This window comes from Rhinatrema bivittatum, chromosome 3 (assembly GCF_901001135.1).
Source record: "Rhinatrema bivittatum chromosome 3, aRhiBiv1.1, whole genome shotgun sequence".
Taxonomy (NCBI): domain Eukaryota; kingdom Metazoa; phylum Chordata; class Amphibia; order Gymnophiona; family Rhinatrematidae; genus Rhinatrema; species Rhinatrema bivittatum.
In genome coordinates, this window is record NC_042617.1 from 300865380 (window position 1) to 300879986 (window position 14607).

General features: G+C 46.9%; 1 protein-coding gene across 2 annotated transcripts in view; it reads left to right on the forward strand.

Moving 5' to 3' along the window:
* EIF4B (eukaryotic translation initiation factor 4B) overlaps positions 1-14607 on the forward strand; it is a 214357-nt gene that overhangs the window by 84287 nt on the left and 115463 nt on the right. The window lies entirely within an intron of this gene.

Consider the following 14607-nt stretch of genomic DNA (forward strand, 5'->3'; position numbering starts at 1 on the left):
CTTCCCAAGATCTCATCACGCAAGATCAAGGCAGGCTGCAGCATCCCAACCACCAGGCCCTATCGTTCACAGCTTGGACGTTACGAGTTTAATCCTGCAGCCGCTTCATCTTTCAGAGGATATATTTTGGGTCCTAGTGGCTTCCAGAAAGCTTTCCACTAGAAAGTTCTATGGACTGAAGTGGAGGAGATTTTCCATGTGATGTGAGCAGAAGGCCCTAGATCTGTTCTCCTACCCCACATAAAAAAAAAACTGCTTGACTACCTTCTACACTAATTGGAAGCTGGCTTAAAGACCAACTGCGTTAGAGTTCATCTCAGTGTAGTTGGCGCATACCACCAAGGTGTAGATGGTATGCCTATCTCTCTACAGCCTATAGTGGTACATTTCATGCAGGGCCTGCTTCAATTGAAACCTTCCCTAAGGCCTCCCGCTGTGTCTTGGGACCTCAACGTGATGTTAGCTCAGTTGATGAAAGCTCTTTTCGAGCCGCTGCACACCTGTGACCAGAAGTACCTGACCTGGAAGGTCATAATTTCGGTGGTGGTCACCTCAGTGCGCAGGGTCAGCAAACTTCAGGCCTTAGTAACTTATCCACATTAAGATCACCCTGTTATGATAAAACTTAATGTAAACACCCTAAGTTCCTGCCTAAGGTGGTGATGAACTTTCTTCCTAACCAGTCAATCATCCTGCCAACATTCCCAGGCTCCATTCTCACCAAGGCGATCAAGCATTGTACAGTTTGGACTGCAAGTGAGCCTTAGCCTTCTATCTGGAGTGGACAGAAGCCCATACATTTCATCACACTTTTAATTTATTTCAATAGGAATAAGTAATGTGTTGCCGTTGCCAAACTCACTATCCAATTGGCTAGTAGATTGCATCTCCTTCTGTTATACCCAGGCGGAACTGCATCTTGGGGGTCCTGTCAAAGCTCATTTTGTCAATCATGGCATCGTTGGTGGCCCACTTGCAAGCAGTTCCCATTGAGGCAATCTGCTAGGCTGCGAAGTAGAGTTCTCTCCACACATTCGCATCTCATTACTGTCTGGATAGGGATGGCTGACAACAGTAGGTTCGGCCAGTCTGTCCTTCGGAATCTGTTTGAAGTGTAGAATCCAACTGTCCCAACCTAAGGTTCAGGCTGTCTCCCCCTCTGTTACCAACAGCACTGGTGTTGTGCCCATTGGCACCTCCTTTGGGTGTCTTGGTCCCCTTTAGTGTTGGGGAGCAGCCTGTAGCTAGGGATTCACCCATGTGTGAGGACTACCATCCTGCTTGTCCTTGGAGAAAGAGCTGCTTACCTGTAACATGTTTTCTCCGAGGACAGCAGGATCTTAGTTCTCACGAAACCCATCCGCCACCCCGCATTGTTGGGGCTTCTCCTATTTTTATTTTAATTATAATTCTATGTTATGAAACTGGAGAGGGACCCTGCACGGACGCATGGTATTGGGCTCAGTGTGCCTAGTCAAAGTTCTAGAAACTTTGACATAAGTTTTCTGCATCAGTACTCCATCTGATGTCACCCATGTGTGAGAACTAACATCCTGCTGTCCTTGGAGAACACTTGTTATAGGTAAGTAACTCTGCTTTCTAGAGTCATATGGGATTTTTTGTCTTTATCACTTCAGTTGATCTCTTCACCTCCTTCCAATATGCTGCTATAGCCAGGGACACGAAATATGTGTAAGGTGCCCAATTTCTCCACACTCCTGCCAGCACATCTCTGAATGAGCTCTATTGATAGGATGTAATCTTGCAGGAGTTAGGTAAGCTCTTTGAAGGATATGGTATTGCTGTTCATCAATATTTGCTGAAATTGAGCACTTCCACACCTCTACAATTTCTACCTCCCAACTGTCACCAGTCTCTCTCCCAAATTTTGACTATTGGTTATGTATATCCTCCAACCAACTAATAGCTTATATATCCAACTTATCTGCCCTTTCTGAGTATCCTCTCCAAATACCATTCTTTCCACCAATGGTGGGGCTTTTAGAATTCTCAGTTTGTTTTTCTCTTGCTAATGCAAATGCTCTTATCTGAAAACTTATTCAGTGGGAATTGCTGAAGAGCAAATTACTTTTTGAATTCTTCCCCTTAACAAAAAAAAAACAATCAACAAAAAGCTGTGGAAAAAGTCTGAAGGGTGGATTGCTATATTGAATCCCTCATTTTTTACTGCCACAAACTTGTCAATTTGATACGTGCCAAAGTAGGCGTATACCCCTGTAATCCTTTCATGTCCCCATCTTCTATAATATAACCACCATTGATTTGAAGAAGTTGCTGCTCCATACTGTCTAACATCTACTGCTTCCCAGGGCAATCATATCTGCTTTATTCTCCTCTCTACTTTCTCAAACTCATCCTAATGTTGGCTAGGTGTGGGTCTGCATTCCTGTGCTAAATACACATATAATACTCTTGAAAATTTGGTGGACCCATTTCTTCTGTCCTTACTCTTTATAAAGATTTTAACCTATTCTTGCATGCTGCTTGTTCAGCAAAAAAACCATTGAATTTTATTCAGAGGTTTAACATAGTTAACATAGTATTGACAGAAAAAGACCAAATAGTCCATCCAGTCTGCCAGCAAGATTCTTATGGTAGTAACTGCCACTCTGTGCAGGTTACCCCTATGTTTCTGGTAAGGATATTAAATGCCGTTCGTGCAGGTTACGCCAAGCTGTATATATTAAAGCAATATTTATTTATTTTTTTAATAATTTGAATTTTTATTGAATATCCAAGAAATATAACAAGCAATAATAAGTAACATCAAGTGGTATAATAAACACTCTTTATCTATCACTAATACAGGTGAATTACTATCTCTGAAGCCTCAGTATTATTTTTTTCTATTCACTTTCCAATACCCCCCATCCCACCCCTATATTCTGATTATGCTGTGATTATGCCATACTTTTCCAATTTAAGTATGGTTCCCATATCTTCCAGAATGCAGGTAATCTATCATTGCGTTTAGATGTAAGATGGTCCATGTAATACACTCTCTCCAACCTTGATATAATTTCGGATAGAGTCTGTGTCTCCTGCCTCTTCCACCAAGCTGCGATTTCACATCATGTCAGTCACTATCTGTGTGATCAGACTGGTTTGAGAAACAGAGCCTACTTCTTGGGCAATATTCAGTGGGCACAATTTAGGATCTTTAGGTACGGTAAAGCCTAGTACCTTTCCTGTGAAAACCAGCACTTCCTCCCAGAGTGTCCCCAATTTTGGGCACTCCCACCACCTATGGCCACATCCCTTCCAACAACTCTCGGCAGAAAGCAGTGACATATTAAATAGTCTCAGGGATCAGGTACCACCTATACATGATCTTGTACCCATTCTCTTTGATTAAAGAGGATACCGAGCTACGGCTGATAGCCATATATCACTGATCCCATGTGCTGTCATCCATTGGTGCACCAAAGTCCCCTTCCCATATTAGCTGATGACATCTTGGCCACAGAGTCGGCCTTTAGAAGTGCATATATGTGAGAAAGGGGCTTTTAAGTGAATTAGCTTGCTCACAAAATTTTACAGTTTTCCCTTTTAATAAATCATAAGAGCAGTTCTCTGTAATAAAATAATGGGCCATTTGTTTATAGGCAAAAATATCTTTTGGTAGCAGAGGGTATGACTTCTGCAATTCAGAAAAGGTAATCATCATTTGTCCATTCCACATTTGCCCAAGCTTAGTTATACTTCTCTCCCACTACCATCTCCTTATTTCAGCCCTATCCACCCCAGGTAGAAAGCAATTGGTATGTAAAAAAGAAGTATGATGGTAAACTTGTCTATCCCCCACTAAAGTGGCCCAACAAAGCAACATTTTTACCAGGTGGGGAGCCTTCTTACTTCAGACAATGCTGCTTGACAAGTTTTGCTTTTGAACTTGGCTGTAGAAGCAGTCCTGTGCCTTTTCCCTTATGTCTCATATCAGTACCCCATAGTATAAAAGTCAGGGCCCAAATTAGATGTCCTCTGAATCCAACTTCCCTTTTCCCCCATGCCGTCAAAGTAGGAGAGTAGTTGTGTCAAAAGAATCAAGGTCATTGATTAAAAGGTAATAATCCCTATGCATATTGTTAACTGTAGTGACTGCAACTGAGCAGGTTATCCCCATGCACTCTTCATTTCCGACCTCCAGCCTTTAGGGACCCACACTGTTTAACCCAGTGGTTCCCAACCCTGTCCTGGGGATCCTACCAGTCGGTTTTTCAGGATATCCACCATGCATATTCATGGTGGTTAGCCAGTCGGGTGGATAATCCTGAAAACCTGACTGGCTAGGGGGTCCCCAGGACAGGGTTGGGAACCACTGGTTTAACCCATGCCCCTTTTGAATTCTTAGACTGTTTTCGTGTTCACCACCTCCTGAAGGGCATTCCAGGTATCTGCCACCTTTTCCATTAAGAAATATTTCCTGACATTGGTTCTGGGTCATCCTCCCTAGAGTTTCATTTCGTGACCCCTTGTTCTACTGTTTCCTTTCCAACGGAAAAGATTCAAAGTGCGTGCATTATTAAAACCTTTTAGTTCTCCTAGACAAGCAGTATGGTAGTCCCTCACAGATGGGTGACATCATCAGATGGAGCCCGGCATGGAAAACATTTTTGTCAAAGTTTGGCAAAATACCTTATCTTTAATTCATCTTAACCAGGTTTTTATAGTTTTTAGGTAATTTCACAACCGCCTCAAATTAAATGCCTCCAAAACAGAATAAGTGCTCCTTTCCACAATTTATCATACTTCCTCTTCTTAAACTTAATCTTCGAAAATTGTACCATACCTACCACTAACTGTGCATGAAACCTCGGAATACTGATTGACTCTAGTTTATCTTTCAACTCAAACATTTCCTCTGTAGTAAACAAAAAAAACAAAAAAATCATTATATAAAATTCATTTATTCAGAAAACTGAAACCATTACTATATCCCTCAGATTTCCGCTTAGTATTACAATCACTCATTCTAACAACATTAGATTACTGTAACTTTATTTTGGTCTTCCGTATTCCTCCGTCGGACTGCTCCAACTAATACAAAATTCTGCAGCTCACCTACTTACCAAGACTTCTCGCACAACTCATATTACACCCATTCTACAATCTCTTCACTGGCTACCAATCCAATACTGTATACAATATAAAGTGCTTTCCATACTACACAACCTTATTTATAATCTCTTCTCTGTTTGGCTATGCTCATTCCTAAGAATTTACCAACTAGCCCCCACATTTGTGCTCTGCTAACAGATGTCTCTTCGAAGTTCCTACAATCAATGCAGCCAGATTGGATATCACTCGCAACCGAGCTTTTTCAGTAGCACGCCCAAACTTATAGAACTCACTTCCTCACCATATTTGTCTCATCTCTTCCTTTAAAGATTATAAAAAAGCTCTTAAAACTTACCTATATACTGTTGCACTTAAAACATCTTAATTTTGACTTATACCTACTTTTTAAGTTGTTTATGTCTAACTCCCCTGTACTATATCTCCTATCTTTTAAGTTGTTTGATGCTTGCTTAATTTCTCTAAATTTTGTCAGTTAAAACTCTTTCGTTTGTCTGATGTTATTCCCTTTTACATTGTAACTAATTATGTATGTTTCAACATGTAAACCGCTTAGACCTAACTCCCATTGTATAAGCGGTATACAAATAATTTTAAATAAAAATAGAAACTTTGACTGGCACACTGAGCATGCCCAACATGCCACTATACGTGCGTCCACGTGAGGTCCCCCTTCAGTCTCTCTTTCTGCGGTGCAGTTGCCTCGTAGTTTGTGGAGTTCTGCTTTTATTCTCTTTTTTTTTTGTGTGCTTCAATTTGGGAATTTTTCCCTGTTCCATCGACTGGTCTCCTTTCACAGGCAGTGCCTCTCCTTGGCGCTGTAGTTAAAACATTTTTCCTCCTTTTTCTTGGTCGATTCCTGGAGTCCCACTTCTCGGTGGCCCCCAGTCATTGACCACGTGCTGATTGCTTTTCATGGCGTTGTCCAGCTTTCGGTGCCCGTGGACCATGTCCATCACGGATCAGCATGAGGTTTGCATCCTCTGCCTGGGGGCCTTGCATGATGTCCGAGGGTGTCAGCTTGTGCGATCAAAGGCAGTCGTGCTCGTCTCAAAATGGTGAAACTTTTCAGTCCTAAAAAGTCCACTCTATCAACACACGCGACTGAGTCTCCGACAATCGGGAGTCTAGAGGAGCTGCTCAATACGCCTCACCTTCACCATTCCTCCGTCTTCTAAATACCGAGGGAACGGTGATCGGTCCTCTATGATCTCACCGGTTTCCAGGACATCGTGATCCTCAGCTTCCTCTGTGTTGGGGAAAGACTTGGCCGAGCACCATGGAAGATCTCGCAAGCATAGACACCGTGCGCCATCAACATATGGTTTCGGTGTGGTGCCGGCGGCTGCTGCACTGCCACTGAAGCAACCCTGTGGTATGGAGGCTCCATCCTCCAATAAACTTGGGAGCCCCAGGCGTTCCTTATAAATATCGATTCTGGGAACCCTGCCTCCTTGAAGAACCAAGGAAGCATCGGTGACGCCTTGTCCCCCTCCCTCAGTCCTGGCCTCACCGGACTTTCATGAGGAGTTGGACCTCAGTATGCAGAGCACTGTGCTCCGAGCTCTGCAGCACGTTGAGCCGCCCTTGCCACTGGTCTCTGTGACGGTACTAGAACCTCTGTCGTCTATCTTGGCGCCCTTGCTCAAGCATCTGAGCGTAGTCTTCTGCACCCTCCCAACGCAACTGGTGCCCAAGGGACCCTTAGCAGCCACTGCTGCCCCCTTCAGGAGCGATACCCATCATTGGGTCCGCTAAGGAGGAAGATGCGGCCGGTGCTGTGGCCCTGAAGCCTCGGTTCCTCAAGCCTTTGCCTGGGCCCTTTGGCCTTCCGCGGCCCCCAGTTCCCCAGTTACCGGCAGGACTGTTGATTCCCGTGGTGCCCTCGGAGCCCAGATCCAGGGATTTTCTCAGGCATTGCCTGCACAGGTCCCGCAATGGCCTCAGTGAGGAAGAAGGCCCTTATGACCCATGGGGTGACGACTCTTCAGAGTTTTTCTTCTGAAATCTTGGACAAACCCTTTTCAGAGCCTTTCCCACCAGAGGAAGGGCATTGGTCACCCCCCCCCCCCCCCCCCAGAGGACTTCTCCTTTGCGGGGTTCATTAGGGTCATGGCCGAACCTATCCCCTTCCAGCTTGTCACTGAGGAAGATGTGTGACTTTAAGATATTGGAGGTACTCCAATTTGTCGGCGCTCCTAAGGAGAGATAGTGGCTGTTCCCATCCATAAAGTCTTTATGGAGCTTCTCCTTCAAATGTGGGAACACCTGATCTCCATCTCTCCAGTGAATAGGAAGGCAGATGCCATCTACCTGATGCGGCAAGCATTAGAGTTTGAGAGGTAGCATCTCCCTCACCGGTCTGTGGTTGAGGAGTTCACTCTCAAAAAGGCCAAGCGCTCTGGCACCCATGCCTCTGCTCCTCTGGAGTGGGAGCATAGGGAACTGGATGCTTTGGATAGAAACGTTTTTTAAGAAGCCTTGGTTGGGCTAGGCCCCGATTCGGTTTCAAGGGTCCACTCATGTGGAGACCCTCAGGGGGGCGCCATCTTACGCGCGGGGGTCGTCGGCACCATCTTCCCTTCTTGACCGGCGGTACGTGCAGGGCAGGCCGGGTGGCTGATGCGCCTAACTTGCGCCCGTCCAATACAGCTGCGCGCACAGCAGTATGCACAACTGATGTGCACCCATGCGCAATAACTACACGCACAGCCGTATTTGCAACTGCACGCGCGCAAAACACACAGAACAATGGCACCGGCGCACAAGAAGGCAGAAGGCACTCTCTTTGCACAAGCCTGCCTCATAAGAGCCGCATAGCCTGAATTGGAGTCCTGCCTGTGTCAACATTGCGAAGAAGCCCAGGGGGAACCAAAGCCTGGTCCCTTACTGTTGGGAGATGTTTCCGGAACTACTGACAATAGCTCCCTGGATGTATTCATCTCTGAGATGGCTTCCCCACAGGAGAGCACCTCTGGGGCCCCTACACAGACTCCCCCTGGGATTAACATGGATCCAGGGACCTTCTCCTTCTTGGAATTTTTCCAAGGACTGCAAGCCTTCATTCAGGCACAATCAGCCCTGGGCTGCGCCCTAGGGCTTCAACCCCTGCCAGAAGCACAAGATCCTCCAGGCCTGGCTCGGATGCCTCGAAACATGCCTCGCCTAACCAAGAACTTCCCTGACTGGGACCCAGACACCTCAGATGATGAGGGTGACTCCCTGGAGAAGGAGAATCCCTCCAGGGATACCGAAACCATGCTTCGCTTTTTTCTCAAGGACAAATTACCAGCCTTTGTTTCCCAGACTCTGAAGACACTGGGTATTCCAGGCACAGATCCTATGGGCGGAACCAAGAAGAACCCCATCTTGGTTTGTCCCTTCGTAAGGCCTCATGCTACTATTCCCAATGATGGAAGCCATCCAGAAACTGATTGACCTGGAGTGGGATGCTCCGGAGGCCAGCTTCAAAGGGGGTCGGGCCTTGGAAGCCCTATACCCTCTAGAACCAGCGACCAAGGAATGCCTGGATTTCCCGAAAGTGGACGCTATGGTCTCTGCCGCATCAAAGCAAACGATTCCCATTGAGGGGAGGGACTGCATTGAAGGATACTCAGGACAGAAGATTGGAATCCATCCTTAAGCAGGCCTTCGATGCAACAGCAATGACACTGCAGATTGCTTCATGCTGTGCACTGGTGGCACATTCCTGCTTGCTCCTCTCGAGAGAGAGGCAAATAACTCTGGAACGTATACCGGTGAGACAATGGAATCTGCAGCAGCCTTCCTGACAGACGCAAGCTCGGACCTGGTGCGCACCTCAGCCAGGAGCGTTGTCTCGATAGTGGCAGCCAGAAGACAACTATGGCTACGGAATTGGTCTGCGGACGTGACATCTAAAGCAAATTTCACAAGAATGCCCTTTAAAGGATCTCTCTTGTTCGGAAGCGAATTGGAGAAGTTAGCCAGCAAATGGGCAAATCCCGAGTGCCTCGGCTACCGGAAGATAGGAGTAAAAGATCTCAGCTTCCCTCCCCCAGAAGAACCAAGGGCAAAGGATCACAGCGCTTTAGACCCTACAGGAACTCGCAGTTCCAGGCACCTCGTCCCTCCGGTAGGTCCCAGCCCCTTTCGGAACAGACAGACCAAGAGGGGAGTAGGCCTGGGGGCTGGCTCCAGCCGTGCTCCACAATGAGAATGGGCCAACCCATCCACAGGAAGAGGAGATAGGGGGTTGACTTGCCCTCTTCTACCAAAGATGTGTCGAGATAACGTCAGTCAAAAGGGTACTAAACATCATTTGAGAAGGTTACTCTCGAGTTCCGCAGCATCCCTGAAGTTATGATGTCACCTTGCCACTCCCACTCTGAGATTGGCAGTAGAAACCAAAGACTACTCAGTCTGAAGGCAATAACTCCGGTTCCCACGCCCCAACAAAATACGGGGCGCCATTCCATCTATTTTATCGTTCCCAAGAAGGAAGGATCATTCCGGTCCATCTTGGATCTCAAGAACGTCAACCGTCATCCACAGGTACTACACTTCCGCATGGAAACTCTTCGCTCCGTAATAATGACAATACAACCGGGAGAGTTCCTAACCTCCCTGGACCTTTCCGAAGCCTACCTTCACATCCCAGTACATCAGGATTCCCAGTACTTCCTGCGCTTTGTGATACTGGATCACCATTACCATTTCCGAGCGCTACCCTTCGGCCTAGCAACCGCCTCCAGAACCTTCACCAAAATCATGGTGGTCATGGCAGCAACACTGAGGAAGGAAGGGATCTTGGTACATCCTTACCTGGACGACTGGTTGATCAGGGCAAAGTCTTCGGAAGAGAGCCGGCAGGTGAACAGCAGAGTCAAGAGCCTACTGCAGGAACTCGGTTGGGTCGTGAACACAGGCAAGAGCAATCTGCAGCCCTCTCAATCGCTAGAGTACCTGGGGGCCCATTTCGACACCAAATAGAACAAAGTCTTCCTCCCTCCTCCGAGGAGAAGAAAACTGGAACAATTACGGTGGTTGACCAATGCACCCCCCAAGGAATGGGACTATCTTCAAGTCCTCGGCCTCATGGCATCAAACCTGGAGGTCGTCCAGTGGGCAAGTACCCAGATGCGACTGCTCCAGCACTCCTTACTGTCATGATGGAACCCACTGTCCCAGCACTACTCAGTTTGCATCCCAACTACCAGCAGAGGTACGTTCTCAGCTCCAGTGGTGGCTACAGGAAGACCACCTAAGCAGAGGCGTAAGCCTATCCCGACCGAACTGGATCTTGCTCACCACAGATGCGAGCCTGCGAGGGTGGGGAGCCCACTGTCAGGAACTGACAGCCCAGGGACAATGGAACATAAACTGCCTGGAAGCTCAAGCAGTCAGACTAGCCTGCCTGCGATTCAGCCACAGACTTCGAGGCAAAGCAATTCGAGTAATGTTGGACAATGCTACAACGGCCGGTTACATTTATTTATTTATTTAAGTTTTTTCTATATCGACCTTCATTGTTGGACATCATCCTTCAGGGAGGAACCAGGAGCCAGCAGGTGTCTCTGGAGATAGACCTACAAGGGATCTCGGCCTCCCATATCGCAGGAAAAGACAACGTCTCAGCAGACTTCCTCAGCAGAGAGAGCCTGGACCTGGGAGAATGGATGCTGTCAACCACAGCCTTCCAACTGATAGTAAATCGCTGTGGCCTTCCAGCCATGGATCTACTGGTCACCCGTCTCAATGCCCAAGTCCCCAGGTTCTTCAGCCGCAGACGAGAGCCACACTCACAAGGAATTGACGCTCTCATCCAGACTTGGCCAGAGAAAGACTTACTGTACGCCTCCTCCCCCCATGGCTACTACTGGGCAAGGTAATCCACAAGATAGAACATTACAGGGGACTAGTTCTGGTAGTGGGCTCGGATTGACCAAGGTACGCAGACATGCAAAGACTCCTTGCAGGGAACCCTCTGTGCCTACCTCCACACAGGGACCTTCTCTGGCAGGGCCCGATTCTCCATGAAGATCCGTCTCGATTCTCTCTTACGGTCTGGCCCTGGAGAGGACTCGCCCGAAGAAGTGCGGTTACTCAAAGGCTATGATTGACACCCTGCTTCGACCTCACAAGTTCTTCACTTGCCTGTCATACATATGGATCTGGAGCGTATTCGAAGCGTGGTGTGAGGACAGCAGGATACTCCTGCGGACAGCCAAGATTCCCATGATTCTGGAGTTCCTACAGGACGGTATGAGGGAAGGGGTTGTCACTCAACTCCCTCAAGGTCCAAGTAGCCTCACTGGCCTGCTTCAGAACTGAAGTGGACAGTATCCGGCTATCAACCCATCCGGATTTGTCCCGCTTCCTGAAAGGGGTTAAACAACTCCAACCACCCCTAAAGTGGCCGGTGCCTCTATGGAATCTCAATCTAGCATTAGACTTCCTAGCTGGGGCTTCCTTCAGACCAAAACACGGTCTGTCACTACGCCTCTTAACATTGAAGACTGTATTCCTAGTGGCAATATGTTCAGCTCATTGCATCTCTGAGCTACAGGCACTATCCTGTCGAGAACCATTCCTTAGGTTCACGCCTGGAACCATACAACTGCGCACGTCCCCTCCTTCCTACTGAAAGTGGTTTCCGAGTTTCACTTGACCCAAACCATCTCACTACCACCTCCGAATGAGCATAAGGATTCGGAAGACTCATGCCTTCTTCACCATCTAAATGTCTGTAGACTCCTAGTGCGGTACCTGGAAAGATAGGAACCGGTGTGCAAAATGGACCACTTGTTCATTCTTCACAGTGGGAAGAAAAGGAGATGCGGCCTCACGGGCGACCATAGCCTGCTGAATCAAGGCAGCCTATATAGAGGCAGGGAAGCCCTTACCACTACAGGTTAAGGCTCATTCTATGAGGGCACAGGCATTTTCTTGGGCAGAAACCAAATTACTGTCGCCCGCCGAGATCTGTTGGGTGGCAACGTAGTCCTCAATACACACCTTCTCCAGGTTCTACCACCTGGATATTCAAGCCCAAGACGATGCAAGGGCAATACTAAGTGGGCCACAGGCAGCCTCCCGCCCTGTCCGGGAATAGCTTTTGTACATCCCACTGGTCCTGAGTCCATCTGGCTGCACGCTATGAAATGGAGAAATTACTTATCTGATAATTTCATTTTCCTTACTGTAGACAGATGGACTCAGCATCCCGCCCACGGCTGCCCCAGAAAAGGAGAACCTTGGATAGAAAACCTCGAGGGTAAGCCGCGGCCTACTCCTAGTTCAAGACTCCCACAGTTTGTCCGGTGTCGGTGTTAATTGGTTGAGTGCACTGGCGGTCTCCAGTTTGCAAATTAGTTGAACCAGTTCAATCAAGGTTTAATCAAGTTATTTAAGCAAAGATATATCCACATGGCTTTTCGAAGAGAATACTAAAGAGCCGAGGTTACTGCAGGGCTATATCTAAAGTGACGTCAGCTTTGAAATCTGACTCCGTCTAGCAGAAGAGCACAATACCCACTGGTCCTGAGTCCATCTGCCTACACTAAAGAAAACTAAACTATCAGATAAGTAATTTCTCCATTTCAAGATGGTTTCCCTAGGTACTTTAATTCCCTTTTTGCCAAAAGGGGACTAGCCATGCTCTCTCAAGGCTGTTTACACTCTCACAGATTTCCAGGTCACAGAAAATAAATATCTCTGATTTATAGTAGGGGACTGTCTATTCCAGTAACGTGTTCTGCCTATTTACCAGATGTCTCAGCATGGTGCATCTATGCAGACTGGGAGTGCATCTGTTCCCCTATATGAGTGATTGAATGGTTGAAAGCATATTTCAAATAGGTGCCACAGAATCAATGTGCAAAATTCTGGATGTCTGAGCTAACTAGGATTTGTCATCTATCCCAAGTCCTACTTGAGCCCATGATCTCGTTTGGAGTTTATTGGAGCACTGCTGGCACAACTTGGGCAAGAGCTTTCCTTCCACAATAAAGGGCTATCATGTTGATATCTGCAGTGGGTTAGCAGGTGTCGGCATGGGACTTGTTGGACCTCATGGCATCAACAGTCTGTTGTTCCCTTGGCATGTCTCCATATAAGGAAAACACAATAGACTCTGATCATAGTGGCTGCAGACCACTCAGAATCTTTGGGACAGCATCCACATCATGTGGCCACTCAAGGTCTTTCTGTACTGGTGCTGAAACAATTCCAAACTGATCAGAGGCATACCTTTCCAAATTCTTCCAGTCCACAATGTCCTGACCACTGATACATCCAACCTAAGGTAAGATATTGATGTAGAAGGTCTCTCTACTCAAGACCTTTTTTTTTTTTTTTTTTTTTTAACTGGTTTGGAAAAGTTTCATCAGATAAACTTCCTACAGTAAAGGGCAGTTTGGTATGTTCTGAAGGTTTTCAGAGATTGGTTGACCAATAAAATGATCCTGTTCTGGATGGACAAACAAGTAGTGATGTTTTATCCCAGACAGGGAGGTACAGGCTTGTACCTCCTGTGTCAGGAGACTGTCCAGATGTGGGATGGGTTCTCAGTGAATGGTTCTCAGAGCCACATATCTAGCAGGTGAGGAGATTGTCACTACGAATAGATTGAGTTGGGTTCTGGACCAGGGAATAGCAAACCAGCTTATCCACAAGTGGGGCACATCCATGGTAAATCTGTTGTGCTTCTTCCCAGAATAGGAAGGTCCTGCTTGGATGTCTTTGCCCATTGGAGTGAGGGTCTGCTGTACACATATCCTCAGATTCCATTCGTCACAGAGACTTCGTTGAAGCTGAGAGAGGACTGGGGACCGTGATTCTCATAGCCCCCTTTTTGCAGAGACAAGTTTGGTTCCATCTCTTGAGGGAAATTTCCATCAGAGAACCGGTCAGGGTGGTGAAATTTCCCAGTTTCGGGCAGTTGCGTCTAGTCCTTGGCTCTCATATCCTAGATTTTGAGAGGGTAAATCTGCAACCCCTGGATCTATCAGAGGATGTGTGTCATGTTCTATTAGCTTCAAGAAAGGAATTCATGAGTGTGTCATGGACTGAAATGGAGGTTGCCTTGTGGTGTTCACAAAAGGTCTTCCAACCTTTCTCCTGCTCCTAACAAAAGCTGCTTGATTATCTTCTACATTTGTCTAAATCGGATCTCAAGATCATCGCAGTAAGAGTTCTTCTCTGTGCAATTGGCAACTAGACCCATCTCTGTACAGCTTTTGGTTTTCAATTCTTGGAAGGCCTGATTCATTGGAAGACTCCTTTCAGGCCTCCTGATGTGATTTCAACATGGTACTGACCCAGCTAATGAAAGTTGCTTTTGAGACACTGCATTCCTTTGGCTTGAAGTTCTTGACCTGGCAGATCATATTTTGGTGGTGGTGGTGATGAGCATGTAGGATAAATGAGCTGCAGACTTCAGTAACTTACCACATTATACTAAGTTTTATCATGATAGGGTGGTTCTCTTACCCATCCTAAGCTCCTACCTAAGGTGGTGTTGGAATTCCA